The 15,766-nt window shown below is 41.8% G+C and overlaps 1 protein-coding gene across 1 annotated transcript in view; it reads left to right on the top strand.

Moving 5' to 3' along the window:
• Window positions 1-15,766, top strand: part of CDH10 (cadherin 10) — a 164,573-nt gene that overhangs the window by 201 nt on the left and 148,606 nt on the right. The window lies entirely within an intron of this gene.

Below are 15,766 nucleotides of genomic sequence, written 5' to 3'. Positions count from 1 at the left end.
GAAAACAAAATTACTAAAAATAAAGTTCTGGCTCCCCAGTGGGAGCCAGAAGTCCTCCCAGCCATGCAGCCTGTCCCAGGGAAGTGCAGAGGGAGGCTGCTGGCACAAAGGTGAGCAGGCAAGGTAATTGTCGCCTTTGCCCCTTGCTGCTGATTGGCTGAGAGGGCTGGCTGCCTGTTGTACAGCTCTTCCCCTCTCCAATCAGCAGTGAGGAGCACAGCTGCATAACATACAGCCCTAGAAGGGCAGGGCTACTGGGGCTCCTTGGCCAATGAGAGGTGTAGGGGGACCCTGGTCATGATAAGCCCTCAAAAATAGCAGCTGGCCCTGCGATATGCCTGCAACATTAGCAGGCTGCCTCCTTGATTTGTGTAGACCCCTATTCATATGTGCCCTACCCAGTATGCAGGACTCAGTGGCTTACCAGGCCTTGCTTGCCCATCTTTTCCTCCCTTCCTCTCTCTCTTATTTTCAAACCTCTGGTGAGGCAGAAGGTGGGACAGTGACCAAAAGGAGTTACTACCTTTTATTTTTCACCACCAATCCAGACATTTCATGGCTACTATTTTTCACCACCAATCCAGACATTTCATGGAAAAATCTGCACCAAATGCTAAGTTCTGATCAACGTTGTTGCCAAAGCTCACTTCAAATAGTTGATATTTGTAGCCTGCTGTGTACTGGATCATGTGTGTTCTATGCAAATAAATAGCATATGGATAATGCATACAAATAAAGGACTGATCTAAATTTGTACAACTAACCTTAATCCTGGGCTTTTGCTTTTTGGGGTTTTTTAACCTTTTTTTTTAGTTTCATATGGACAGTAGTGTAACTTGCATGGGGCAACTGGGGTAGCAGCTGTAGCCACTGACTTGGGCTTGGGGGTAGGGAAGGGATGTAAAAAACAGCTGCTGCAGCTGCATTGTCATCTTTGCAGCATGGTGACAGCTAGAAGTCACTGCTGCCTCTGTTTATTGCAGCTGCCTCAGGGGGTCAGCTGACTTCTTACGGGTCTGTCCACAGTGGCATAGATGAAGATGCAGCACCCTATGCAGCAAGAGCCACGAGGTCAAGACATCCAAGAGTGTAATGTGTGATTGTCAATACTTCACTGTAGATTTGAGAAAATTCTAGAAACATTTTTGCAACACTTTAATTGGGCAGGTAAAGGAATAAGCAAAGAACAGTACAAAGAGGTATAAGAAAGGGATTATCAGATATAATTTTACCCAACCAGTTCAATGCCTTAAGAGTATCCAAAGTAGTAGTTTTTTGTTTTGTTTTGTTTTGGGTCTCATTTACTCTTCTGACTCATCGTAGGGTATTTTTTTTCTTATTAGGTGTTTGGCGGTGGTCATGTGTGCAAGGGACAGGAGTGGTAGTTTGTTGCAATCATAAAGGACTGGATTCAGTAACCTAGGAGGTCCCTTCCAGTCCTACATTCCTGACAGATTGCATGCCAATTGGTGCACATATGACACAAAATGCTACACACAAAATAAAACTCCAAATTAGTTTAAATGCTCATTGACAAAGTAAGTATTGTGAAAATAATCCAGTACATTGTAAATACATTTTCTTGTTAGTTTAATGTTCACATTGTTGTGCTAATCAAATATGGGACCTCTAGTAACTGAATAACAGCATGCATTCTGAAATATGTATACTTTGCTTTAAATTACTGTTACCCAAATCATTAATTAGAAGAACAGAAAGATAACAGTACACTTTCTAGAAGGTTTATCTTCCCCATTTCTCTCGCAGTTAAACGTCCACCGGTGAGCCTCTGTGGAAGAAGGAGGCTTTTCAGTCTGCTCAGAAACATTTAATCCTACTATCATCATCTAATTAACAGGAATGGGAGTCTCCATGCTGCAGGCACAGACACTAACACAAGTCTGAGGAGCCACTGTGTAGACATCAATGAACATTTTATTAAATTACACAGTTTTCTAAGCAGACACAGTCTCTCAATGCCCCAATTCTTCATGCTTTAGTGAACTGTCTCTGCTCTCTGAAGCTGTAAGGTTTCAGTGTGAACTGAAGATATAAACTCTTGATGAGATTATGACAAGTTTTTAGATATTTGGCATGCTTCTCTGCTCCTTCTTTTTCTCTGATAAGGAGGATAGTTGGCTGGCAGGTGAAAGCATTAGAAGTACAGACTTGGAACCTTAAAATGTCATCTGTTCTCAAAGAAAAATATTTTTTTTACAGGGAGTATTGTTACTCATTATAATTCACTCTGGTCAGAGAATCCTCCTCTACCCTCCCACGCACCAGGGCAGGGGGAAAGAACATTAAGTCCCAACAACTGCAAGTCTCATCATCTCTCTCAATTGAGGTTTCTGGTAGTATTTAAAACATTTCATAAATCTTTTTGTTACCAGAAAATCAAAATGTATCTAGAAGTTTGGAACAAACCTTTTAGGCTCCAATATGCTTTAATGAAATAGAGTAAGAGGAAAATAAATGCAGTGGTACCAGTATTTCTACAATTTCTCTGGCACATTGTTTTCCCCCACAATTCAGCATTACAGTACATTTCCCATAATCCAATATCATAATTTGAATACCCTCATTGATTACAATTGTTCATACAGCGTGTGAACATCATGGCTGCTAACAATTTGGGAAACAGTGTTGGACGTTCGCATAACTATTCATTATACTATATTTTTTCTCCTGTACTTGCATTTTTTGTTTCTCAAATAAAATTTAGTTTGTAAAACAGAAATGCAAGCAAGCAGGTTCAGTAGCAGTCAGGCAGCATGCACAACATTGTTTATTTTGACATTTCATTGGCTGCAACATTAAAGTGACAATGGTTCATTAAAAATATTGAATTTATAAATTCCTACTAGCTTCTACAAACCTTCCTGAAATTTTGCATGCCATTTCTCATCACAGACCTGATAATCACAGTTCTGCTATCTTGTTTATAGTGTGTTGATCCTTTTCTTGGGATATTTGCTAAACAATTAGAAAAGCCATTTTAAAATTGTGATGGTGTTTCCACCCTGTCCCCCAACCTTTTCTTTTCCTTAAAGCAATGACATCAACTGCCTATCTCTTTTTTGCTCTCTTTTTTTTTCATTATTTCTTTAGACATATTTTTTTTTTTGTGGGAGGGAAGAAACTAGTGTATGTATATTAATCATAGTTTTAAAAAAAGATAGACATTTATGGCTTCCAAGATAGCAAAATTTAAACCATCAGTATTGTAAACACTCACCTACAAGCTTTAACAAGGCATAATAACAAGTTGTGTGTCTTAGGGAGAACCCTTCCAGAGAGTGGGCAGGGGGAGGTGCTGAACACCAGAAAGAGAGGGTGGGGAGAGAGTCTTACCTGCCCTGAGGACTCAAATACCCTGATCTCTGCCATCGCTTTGCTGTATGTCTATCTTAGCTGCTGCTGTTAGAGTGGCATGGTATCCCCACATCAGGCTGCTGCTCCTATTTTCTCTGTTGTGGCACTGATCCTTTGGGGGCTGCCATTCCACTACCCACTGTAAGTTGGCACCCAGGGCTGATGTCTTGTTTGCCTACCTGTAGTTATGCTACTGAAACATAGGGAAGAATTCTGTTTCACTTAGGTGGACAACTGAAGTACAGCTTGTGACTAACTGAGTTAACTAAAGTTTAGAAGGGATTGTATTATCCTCTTTGAGTTTGCAGATTCCCGCCCATTATAGGAATAGGGAGATATCTTTATGATGCTATTTCTATAATGAGGGCACTTAGCAGAGTGGCTAACAGAACCACTCCTACACTTTAGTCAGGTAATTCAGAGTTGGTCTGAAACTGCACTATGGTTGTTGACTAGGTGAAATAGAGGGACACTATGGGCAAATTCTCTTTTAAGGTTTTGTTGCTGTGATAGGTTCTAGGATAAGCCAGAAGAAATGAGGCAAAGAGAGGGGCAGAAAAACTTGGAAGAGAAATACTTTAGGAGTGTGAATTACTTTAGGAAGGGGATCTGAGGGAAAGACCATGAAAGAATAGCATGGAACTGGGAAAGGCAGAAAAACAACTGTGGGAAATGATGGCTAGAGGAAGGACTTCATAAAATATTATTCTGAGGGCTTCAGGATGAGTCAGAGAGGAAGATGGAGGGAGGTTAGAAAGAAACAGCATTTGTGAGAGAACTGAAGAAAGCAAAAAAGTAGATCATGGAAAGGTGGAATGTACTGGGAGAAAATAGACTGAAGAAAAGTAGAGAGGTTTTGGAATAAATGGCTGAACAGTACTAGAAGTATATAAAAGGGCAAACGTAGGAGTTGGGAAATCCAAGTGTGGTTGACAGCAGCCAGAGGGGATGGGAAGGGAATGAATGGCAGCCAGGATGCAAACAATGTACAGAATTATTGTGAAATCCCTACTTATTGTAAAAGGACCCATTTCCAGTCAGTGAAGTATTGTGGGTCTCCAGTGTCCGGGGGCCAATGCTTGCGCTTGCACCCCCGCTCTCCCATCCTTCTCATAGAAGTACTTAAAGTCACGTCGCATGATTAAAAACTCTGAAGCGTCCAGTCAGCACCCCCCTCCCCCTTCCCCTTCCACCACTGTTTCCAGTATTTGCTTACCAATTTCTTGTTCTGAATGCATCACAAATTTTTGCAAAGATAAGGTAGCATCATAGTGAATGATAGAAGATTATGATTATGAAGGACAGACTGGATCCATTGATTGTCCATTTAATATGTGTTTGATATATTTATGTGAAATTTTAGAATTTTTGCTATGTGATGCACAATTTTTGCTATTTGATGCACCCTAGCCTTTCAGAAACCTTTGATACATTCTTCTGGTGGTCATCCAGACCTTGGCATGCTCTTTTGCCCCCAAAACAGGTCAACTCCTTGGCTTATGGTGCCTCAGCCTTACCTATCTTGTGCAGGCCTTGCTGGCCCTTAGCAAAGGGGAATTTGCTAGATAGCAGGATCACACCCTTGTCTGGTCATGAACTTGGAAAAGATGGATCCCCTTTCTGTAGAATGAAGAAGCTTGTATGGGCAAAATATTCTAGTATCATGAGTGTCACTAACATCAAGTGGTTTATTATATCATAACAAGGGGCATATCCAGACAAGCATGGTCATGCAGTATGTGGCACTAGTGCCACATATCACACAGTCTGGTGTTCTCCACACTGTAAGGGCATGTTGCCCGAGCATGCACTGTACTGGCTTCTTTTTTTTTTCTGTGGGTTTTTTTTGCCCCCTGGATATCCAGGGGTAAAAAAAAAAAAACGAGGAAAAAAGCCCTGGTGCAATGAATTCTTGGCCAGCGTGTGTTGCTGAAAAGTGGAGCTGGGCCACTCGGAGCCACGTTGTGGCTGCTGGCCAGATTCCATATGGCAGAATCATGGATGCAGCCTCAGGAACGCCCCAGGATCCTAGATAACACTTATGCCAGCCCAGTGCTGGCCCCAGCCTCCCCTACACCACCCGGGGCAACTTGCCACATGCCAAAGAACGCATGGCATGGGTGTTCCCTGTGGACAAGTAGTGGTGGAACAAGGTGCATTGCCACTGCTTGTCCCTGGAAATCCAAACGCATGTCTGGATGTGCTCAAGAGGGCTTTATTATATATAAAACCCCTAAAAACAAGAACAAACATAAGAGATCAGTAATCATATAGTGAGATACAGGCAGAGATTTAAAAGTAAACAAAACAAAATATCAGAGCAGTAGCCTGTTCTTACCCTGCACCTTAAAGCCAAGGATTTAATCCCTAGTCAGCTTCAATGAGTTAAAAACAGACCCTGACTATGACTTTTCTATCAGGGCCTCCTTCAGTTTCCTCTATCAGCTTCTTTAATTATCTTACATTGCTCAGGCTAAGGGACTTCAGCCACTTTCCTGGGAAGATTGAAGAAAAGCCATGCTCTTCAGGCAGGCTTAAGTGCAGTTGCATATCTGGCCATTCACATATTCTACATCTTTGATTATAGTGGGGGTTCACACTATGTCACTATGGCTTTCTGCTTCCCAAAGGTGCATGTTTACCTAAGCAGAAATATTTCATAGATTTCATAGACATTAGGGCTGGAAGGGACCTTGGAAGATCATCGAGTCCAGCCTCCTGCCCAAAGGGCAGGAAGTCAGCTGGGGTTCATAGATTTAATAGACATCAGGGCTGGAAGGGACCTCGGAAGATCATCGAGTCCAGCCCCCCGCCCAAAGGGCAGGAAGTCAGCTGGGGTATTAGGATCCCAGCAAGATAAGCATCCAGTTTCATCTTGAAGGTGTTCAATGAAGGCGCTTGAACCACCTCCGGTGGCACGCTGTTCCAGACCTTGGGGGCTCGGACAGTAAAGAAATCCTTCCTTATGTCCAGCCTGAAACGATCTTGAAGTAGTTTGTGACCATTCGACCTCATCATCCCTTGGGGCGCTCTGGTGAAAAAACGTTCCCCCAGATACTGGTGGTCACCCCTGATAAACTTGTAGGTGGCCATCAGATAACCCCTGAGCCTGTGCTTTTTCAGGCTAAAGAGCCCCAGGGCTCTCAGCCTGTCATCGTAGGGTCTGCTTCCCTGACCTCTGATCATGCACGTGGCTCTTCTCTGGACTCTTTCAAGCTTCTCCACATCCTTTTTGAATTGTGGAGCCCAAAACTGGACACAGTACTCCAGCTGTGGCCTCACTAAGGCCGAGTACAGGGGGAGAATGACGTCCCGGGATTTGCTTGAGAAGCATCTATGGATGCAAGCATGCCAGGACCTGAGAACTGTAATGCTGAATTCAATTCTCAGCTAATTTAGTGAGGATATAATGGATTATCCAAAACTATGCACAGTTTCTATGGGCAGTTATTTGATGAGGATCGACATTTAAGGAACAATTACGGGGCCATTAAAAAAAAGCTCCTAAAACCATGTTTAAGTACTTAAGAGTCCCACATTTCAAGAGAAGACTCCTATTAGTTCCCATTGCCATCAATGGGATGTGCTGGCAATGCTCAACATTTTTCGAAAATCAGGACACTTGTTTTAAATATAAACCTTTATATTAAAAAAAAAGCTTTATCTTCACCTGATCATTATAATTCTAATAACGATCAGGATTTTAACTGTTACACACGATTCCTGGATATTCCCTGACAGATTTTAATATTCATGCACTGTGGTTTAAAAACAAATCTCTAGAGTAAAAGATGATTCAAGAGCTAATTTTATTGTGTGCAATATTCTTGTCTGTTAAAGACATCTGATATAAATTGCCTTAATTTAAAAACTACAACAAAAATCTATTAGACTTTCTTGTTAAATTAAACCTTCTCAAGAAGACTTGATTAATGTTATACTGCATTAATTAATTTGAAATCTGTTCTCTTTGCATTTAAAGAGCTATCTAAGCACCTTTCCTTCATTCCATTTTCAATCATATGGAATATACTAAACAAAATAATAATATATGTACGTACAGATATGGTACTTTAAGTTAAGACCTAAAACCTGTGCTCCTTTCTATAGTAATGGATAATGAAGAGCTCATAGTAATTTTTATGAGATAACTTGTCTTTATCTTTTCACCTCATCTGCCAAGGGCACTGGATAAGCATCTCACAACACCCCAAAGGTAGCAGCAGTTCATTGGTGTTGTGAGCCTATGGCCTCCTCCCAGCTTATCTGCATAGCCTGGCTTATTTGTGGCTGCCTGCCCAGTCCAGAAAGAAGCCGTAGTGACAGCAGTGCCCAGGTGGGCAGGTTCCCCTTCCCTGCCTGCTCTTCCATGACAGTGCTAAGTAAGCCAGAAGCTATGGGAGAGGGGGAGAGGGGGAGGCAAGTAGAGGGTGCCAGGGAGGGGAATGGAAGGCCTGATCTGGGTGATGACATCATCAGATGTGAAGCCTGCCGGGCACTCCAGCCATGAGCAGGGAGGTGTTGGGAAATACATGGAGTGCCCGGCTGGCTCCACATCTCCCCACTCACGGCCATGGAGTGCCAAGATGGGGGCAGGTAAGACTGAAGCAGCTCTAGCAGCCCTTAAGGGAAGCCACACATGGAGGCACCAGCTGGGAGCAGGGAGATGTGGAGCCAGCTGGGAACTCAGTGTTGTTAAGTCTAAGGAGGCAAGGGGAACCCATGCCTCCAGAGCTGTATTGGGGGGCAGGCTGTGGGCTTAGCTCCCTCCCTGCTTCCCTCCCATGGGGCTGCTGTAGCCCTGCAGGCAAGACCCAGCATGGCTGGGAACAGCGGGGCTGCACCAGGATGTCCTTGCACTCCCTAACCCAGAGGGTCTCCAGCCATCCACCCTGGTCGCCAATATCGGCTTGCAGGGATGTGTAGCTTTCCTTAACATAGAGAGCTACACCCCCGCCCCTTTTCTCTACACGATCCCTCCTGTACAGGGTATAGCCATCTATACCCATGGTCCAGTCATGGGTGGAGTCCCACCAGGTCTCCGTTATCCCTATGACATCGTAATTGTTTGCACTGAGCAGGAGGATGAGCTCCTCCTGCTTATTCCCCAAGCTCCTGGCATTAGTGTACAAGCAGGCAAGTGCCCCCTGGGGGGCTCCTTCCTTGCCCACAGATTTTACCAGGGCTGGGGCAGGGGTGGGCTCCCTGAAGCGCCGTGATCCACTGGCTTTGCTAGGTTTGCTCAGCGGGCCAGCAATGGCGGTAGTCCCCCCGTCCCCAAGATATTTCCTGATCCAAGTTAAGACCAGGGTCATATGTGCCTGTTTTCAGACATGGAGATTCACTAATCCAATATATGGTCGTTCTATTTCAAGAACATTTCCTTTTCAAATGTAAATTCACCATTGTCAGGTCCTAGTCTGGCTCCCATGGCTTAGAAAATGTAGGCAAGGGTGATGAGTCAACCAACCTGTCGGGTGCTAATACTCAGTGATTAGTTTTTCTAAGTGTGAACCACCTCACTAAAACAACCCTGAATATAACATAAAGATATATCAAAATTACATTGATATCAGATACTAACCCAGTTTCACTCTAGCTACAAATAAGAGAAAATCTATTTTAGGAGAATATCCATGCATGGCACAGAGTGAAGCCAAAAGGCAATTTGTTTTGAAGTGCATCTGTGACATTATACAAAAGTGAATGATACTAATCATAACACTTTGACTAAAGAATATACAGTTTAAAAAGTAAGATGACCTACCTCTCTCAAAAATACTAAATTTTCTTGACCTAAGTACAACCTACTGCTGTACTACTGCTCTGTATTTTATTTTCCTTACAATTTTTCTCTGTTTGATTTTTTTTTTTTTTTAAATTTGTCTCTGAAGTGAAACATAAGGCCCAAAATGTTTCAGGGCCTTGTTACACAGCAGTTTTGGGCAGCTCCTGGAGCTTTTAGCATCTGGGTTGTCTGTCCACACATTAACACAGGGGTGGGCAAAATCCAGCTCGTGGGCTGGCAGTGGACTCCATTTCCCATCAGCCCCTGCCCAGATAGTTGGGGCCAGTCTCCATGGAGATCCCAGCCACACCTGTGCTGTGATATCACTAGGCTGGGGTTGCCATGGAGACCGGCCCCAGCTGTGCTGGCAGGGTATGTGGCAGGGCAGGGCAGGGTGCTGCTCCAGAGCCACTGGCATCTTGTGGTGGGGGCAGCTTTGTCTGGGGCCAGGGCAGAGCTGTGATCCGCAGCCTGCACTCTCTGGGTAGGGGTATTCAGGCAGCAGATCACGGCTCTGCCCCAGCTCAGAGCCAGGATGTTACTGCTGCAAGAAGCCAGGGCAGGGCCATAATCCGCTGCCTGCATGCCCCTGCCCACAGCATGCAGGCTGCATATCACAGCTCTGCCCTGCTCCTGGACCAAGATGCCCCCACCACAAGATCTCTGTGGCTCCAGAACAGCCCCATGCTCTGTCCTGCTGTATGCCCTGCCAGTGTGGCTAGGGCCCATCTCTATGGCAACCCCAGCCTTGCACCATCACAGGTGAGGTTGGGGTCTCCATGGAGACCAGCCCCAGCCATCTGGGCAGGGGCTGCTGGGAAATGGAGTCTGGCTGCTGTCTGGATCTGCCATTTTGCCCACCCCTGGCTTAACACCTGAAACTAGTTTTAAGTATGCATTGGGCAGGTCAAAGTAACTCCACACCAGGCAGGATTACCTCTGATCCCTGTTACCTAGCTTGTGTTACACTGAGGTGTAGCCACTGTAGGCTACATCCCATCTGCCTCCCTCCCACACTGTTTTTTGCTGGACTGAACATATAACTGCTCCCATCTCAACCTAGTACTGACACCGATCACCATTTGTACAGCTCACAGTGCAATGTAGAATAGGGCCCTTAGTTGGAGAGAAACTTTCATTTTGAGTCAAGTAGTTTGAAATAGAGAAAAGCAGGATCACTATCACTAATCAAATATATCTTTTTTTAAACAAAGTGTTTTTATTTCTGTTTGTTACCAAAACACACAGACATTGATTACATTTCTAAGGGGTGAGAAGCTATACATATGACAGAATTATTTAGTTCAAAGATTCAGATATCTATTTTTACAAATTTGTGTTGTAAATTAGCAATCAAGATATGCTCGGAACACTGTATATTATATAGGCATCTAATACATTTTGCAAAATAACTGTTTTATTGACATTTTTTTATTAGTTCCATAGTATAGAACTAGAAGTATATAGAGATTTAGACACTTTTTCTAGTATATGGCTACATCTACACAAGATTCTGACTACACAATCATTATTGCGCAGTCATTTCGTATTTGTTTCAGTCATTTAATACTTGTATAAACAAGTACTAAATGACTGTGCAGAACTCTGGTTACTGCACATTAGAATCGCTGAACAGAATTTTTGTGATGCTGAATGCGCAGTGGCTTGTAACTATTGTGGAGTAGTGTCATATCATGCTTCCTGGCAATGCTACTTGCATTTGTAACCAGCTACTGCACAGTCAGTGTCTCATGTAGACATGGCCTATAACTAGTAAAATGAAAAATTCTAACCTGTAATGCACTTAATTATAAGAATGGAATCCACTCAGGGTTGATCATTGGAAAGAAAAGTTCGCTTCCCTACCCTTCCAAGAATTCTTGATTCAGTGTTTGCTAGACACCTGTTTGTGAGGGACAAATTTGCATTGAGGGGAGGGGAGGCACAAATATTTTGTTTGGAAAAGCCAACTTTTGTGCATTCAGAATTCATTAGACAAGTGGGCACTTCATTATGTTGTAGTCTAGAGAATATGAAATATTTTGCTTTTCCTACTTCCCATTTTTATTCTTCTTAAACATCTGACAAAAGAAGTTAAAGTACCTAAATTAACTATGAGGCAAGAGTCTTTTATATTGGACCTTTAAAAAAAAATCAAATTTCACTGTGTAGTAAAACATGAATCCTAAAATGTCTGACCTGGGTAGAAAGTTTTTGCGCCATAACACCACTCTAATACCAGAAAGTTAATAATGAATAAAGCTTTTCTTTCACTAATCCTCTTGTTCTCAACCTTCTTAGACTGTAGACACCACTTGGAAAATGACAGCTTTTGGCTTTCCCATGTTTTTAACTACAGCAAAATAATACACAAATTCTTCTGTTGCAAAGAATTCAGAGAGACCACAACAGGTCAGAATGTTTTTGATACTGTGGATTCTTATTCAAAATCTCTTGGTTTGTCTTTTGAATCATGTGTATGCATTTGCACACCTAACAGCACTAATACTGTATAGTGTCCCATGGCACTATGAAAAAGATCTCACGGCACCATAGTTGAGAATTACTGGGTTAATGGAAAGATGAACCATTTGTGTGTCTAGTTATTCCCCCATATTCACTCTGCTAAAGGCTAGATGTAAGAACTAGTATTTTAGAATCAGGCCTAAGAATTTAGAATTCACTTACTCTACTACAAATTAAGGGTTAATGTATTATTACCACACCAGTTTAAAGTTACTATGAGAACAAAGTCTATTTCAGTGTTTCTCACCTTCCAGTCTACAGCTGGATTTGGCCCACAGAGCCAAAACCACACATTCAGAAATGTGGTGGTTGTAGAACAATTGGTGTGTTAACTGGCAAATTGACTGGATCTATGGAGAACCCTGTGCAGCAGGTGACATGACTCTCTGTACCAGATTGGGCTGGCATGTGGTGGTGGTCCATGGCCAAATCTAGTTCACAGGGTCAGTCCATGGTGGATCTAGCACATGAGGTCAATCTATGGCTGGATCTGGCATGAGGGTCAGCCCCATGTATTGGATCCAGCCTGTGGACTGGCCTTTCACCATACATCCAGACTGCAAGGCTGAACAGGTTAGGCTCACCTGGTTTATCCCATTATAGCCAATAATAAAATGGAAATTTACTCTTCTCAAACAAACAAACCAAAATCCCCCAAACAAATAAAGAAAAAAACCCTCTCACACCGTTTAGGATAATTTATCACAGGACATTTCTGTGATATTTGGTGGGCACGTCTACTTATGCAAGTAATGTGCCTGAATTTTCTGTGCAGAAAATTCAAGTGCGTTAAGCTGCACCCCTGCATGTATCTGAACCTGTATCCATCAGGAGCAAATTTACTCCCAACCGGAGCAATTCAGTATAGGACTGCTCCTGCCCTGTTCTGCCCCACTGCAGCAACCAGGGGGAGATCCAGGCTTCACCCGGTGCCAGCTTACAACTGGCAAGGGGGGCACAGGGTCTGGTTCCAATTTTCATCAGGTGGGAGAGAGCTATTTCATTTTCTGGGCAGGATGCTGCCTTCCAGCCACATGGAAATGGTGGCTGGGAGATCATGTGGCCAGGAGGTAGCTGTCCAGTAGCCAGGATGGCTGTCCTAGCCCCATGAAGATTGGAATGAGTCCCGATCTCTACAGGGCTGGCAGGCAGTATCCTGCCAAGCTGGCACAGCTCTCTCTTCCCCCTGTGGCCTCCTGCTGCCTAGGCTAACCAGAAGCATTTAGCTCCCAGTCAGCATCTACACATGCACTTCAACACATTGGCTTAATGTGCTGATTTTTATTACCTGCATCATCAGGTACTAGAAAACAGCACATTAGACTAATATATTGCACAGTAATTGCTGTATATGTGTAGATGGTGATGCTTTACTGCACTTTAGATTAGTCTAATGTGGAGTAAAGCATCTTGTGTAAATGTACCCTGTATATATTATTTATTCTTGTGCTGATGCCATGCAGGAAGAAGCATGTGAGGATTGACCTATAATTTAAAAGAGGCATAATTTAAAGTTTCATTTGAAAAGTTTTAAATTTAAAAATCAGTTCAAGTTTGATGGTCGAGTTTGGGATAAAACATCTAGGTCACTTACTATTTTAACTGAACTCTTAGTGCCTGTCTCTATTGGTAATCATGTGAGAGGGGTCATTCTACTTCAATATCCAAGCCAAATAAATTTAGATAAGCTTTTGATCTGTGCATCAGTTATTAATTTAAATACAATTCTGTTGACTCACTGAGGCAAGTGATGCATTAATGCATAGCAATGCCAGGGAGATAGGAGTAACGCCCTGGAGAGAGAGAGAGAGAGAGAGAGAGAGAATTAAAGTTTTAAACTGAGAAATCTTAGGAGCAGACAAACCAATAAAAGACTGGACTGAACATTTAGTATCTTCTTTATTTGGAAGAGAATAAACACCTCTTCCACTGTCTACAGAGGCAGTGAACTGAGTCTGAAATGCAACAGATCAGTTCTGTTCTGGTTTGGCTTTATTAACAAAGTCCTTAAAAGCATGGAACACTTTGGTGATAAGACGGCTATTCATTATGAAAGAACTAACTAAAATATATATCAATGTGCACACTTATTTTTCACACAAATCTCACAGGATTAAAATAAATGTTATTACTTATGAATTAGGAAGTGCTGTTGCTCATGAGCTTCACTGACATCAGTATAATCAATACAGGCACAGAATTCAATATCAAATACATATTCTCTATGTTGAGTAAATAATTGTGCTCTTTGTGTGACCTTTAAGGAAGGAACATGTGCTAAGGATTCTGTGTTCTCATTTCCGTCCCTCAGTTTATTTGAAACAGATTAATATAGATTTACTTAACTTTAAGAGTGACAAGAGTTCATATAAAGTTTCTCAGCTTGATATACTTAAAATGGTTGTAATCAGTTATTTGATAACCTAAATAATGGTATAGTGTAAGGTTGATTTAACAGTTTTACTTGTGGCTGAGATTCATTTTCTTAAATGAAAGTACTCTGAAAATATGTAGAGATAGCCAAGAGTACAGCTGGAGTTGTTAAATATTATTGACCATCAGAGTAATTCTAGGAACCAAGAAAGGGTCAAAGAGGCAATCCCACAAAAGTAATGCATACTTTAATAGCATATTAATGAAAATATAGATAAGATATAAATGAGCAAACAATACAGGTAAAGCATATGCTTAATGACTTAAATAACTAGGCAAAGGACTTAAATTTGTTAAAATGTGCATTCATATAAAGAAATATCAATCTTGGTAACATTTGAGAACATTTAAAACTAATTTCTTTAACTCCTAAAGTCCTTAAAATCTTCTATTAGGTGGCCAGCCTGTTAGGGAAAAAATACTTCTCATGTAGGATTCAAATTACATTTTAAAACAGCACTTACCATCTGCATATGGGCTTTTCAACTAGTACCATTGCTTAAGGCTGAAGAGCAAAACTTGGAGGTAAACCCAAATTTTTATACACTATTATCTAGCTCAATTCCAGAAAGCTTACTAAATAAGGCAAAACAAGTTTTAAAATATGGGTGTTTTTACATGTGCAGTTCAGTGGAGCAGAGTCTACAGGCAGCTTATATGTTTCTACTCTAGTTTTACTCTTGGTTCTACTCTGCTTAATACTTATATATCAATTTTTGTTGGTTTTGTTTAAAACCAGATCTAACTAGGATAAAACCACTGAATTTACTCTGTGCAACCTTTAGCCGATTTCTTTTACCCTGTCATTCTGGAACTTCCTAAAATTATTCTCAGTTCCCACATTCCTTTCTTTTGTGTCTTCTCTTTCCCAAACTTTGGTTAAACAAATGCTTTACCAAATTGCCATGAAGCAGCTTAGGGCCTACTTTCACCTACAAAAGTGGTTCTTAACCAGGGTGAGAACCACTGGTTCTCCACTGTTTTTCACTGGTAACTCCTGGGGTGCTCTGAGATTCATTCAAAGGTGTTGTGGGGTGCCATGCCACACAATGTTAGCACTGTTTGATGTCCAAACATGATTCTTAAGATAAAACCAGGTATTTCAAATAGGAATCGGTAGGTTATAACCATTATGGCCTGTTGTGGTCTGAGCTCTTTGCAAGAGAAAAATTGTGCTAGTACTTTTCTGTAGTAAAAAAAAACGAGTCAAAATGAAGAGCTGGTGTTTTTTTTTCCCCCCCAAGGGTACCTCTAGTTAGAGGGAATCTTTAAATCTAAAAATCTAAATAAAAAAGGGGAGGAACCACTGGTCTACAATATGACACAATTCTTGCTAGTAATAATGGTACTACATTTAATCACTTAAGGAAAAGAGGATTCTGTGTGGTTAAGCAACTACTTTTTTCAACAGAAATTTCATTTTTTTTTTGTTCAACACAACATTTTCTCCCAATCAAGCATTTAATTGTATTTTTTAGTTACACTCCAGAAAACACATTGCAGTGATATGTTCTGCTTTGAAGCATACTGTTTCATGCTCAGAGTACCCTATAAATGTTAATCAAGGTTCCATTCTCAGAGAGTTTGTGAGATTGTGATTTACTGTTCCTACCAGTTGTTGATAATAATCAAGGTTCCTCCCCC

This window comes from Alligator sinensis, unplaced genomic scaffold (genome assembly GCF_000455745.1).
Source record: "Alligator sinensis unplaced genomic scaffold, ASM45574v1 scaffold271_1, whole genome shotgun sequence".
Lineage (NCBI taxonomy): Eukaryota > Metazoa > Chordata > Crocodylia > Alligatoridae > Alligator > Alligator sinensis.
Note: the sequence above shows the minus strand (reverse complement) of the source record. Positions and strands in the feature narration are given on the sequence as shown.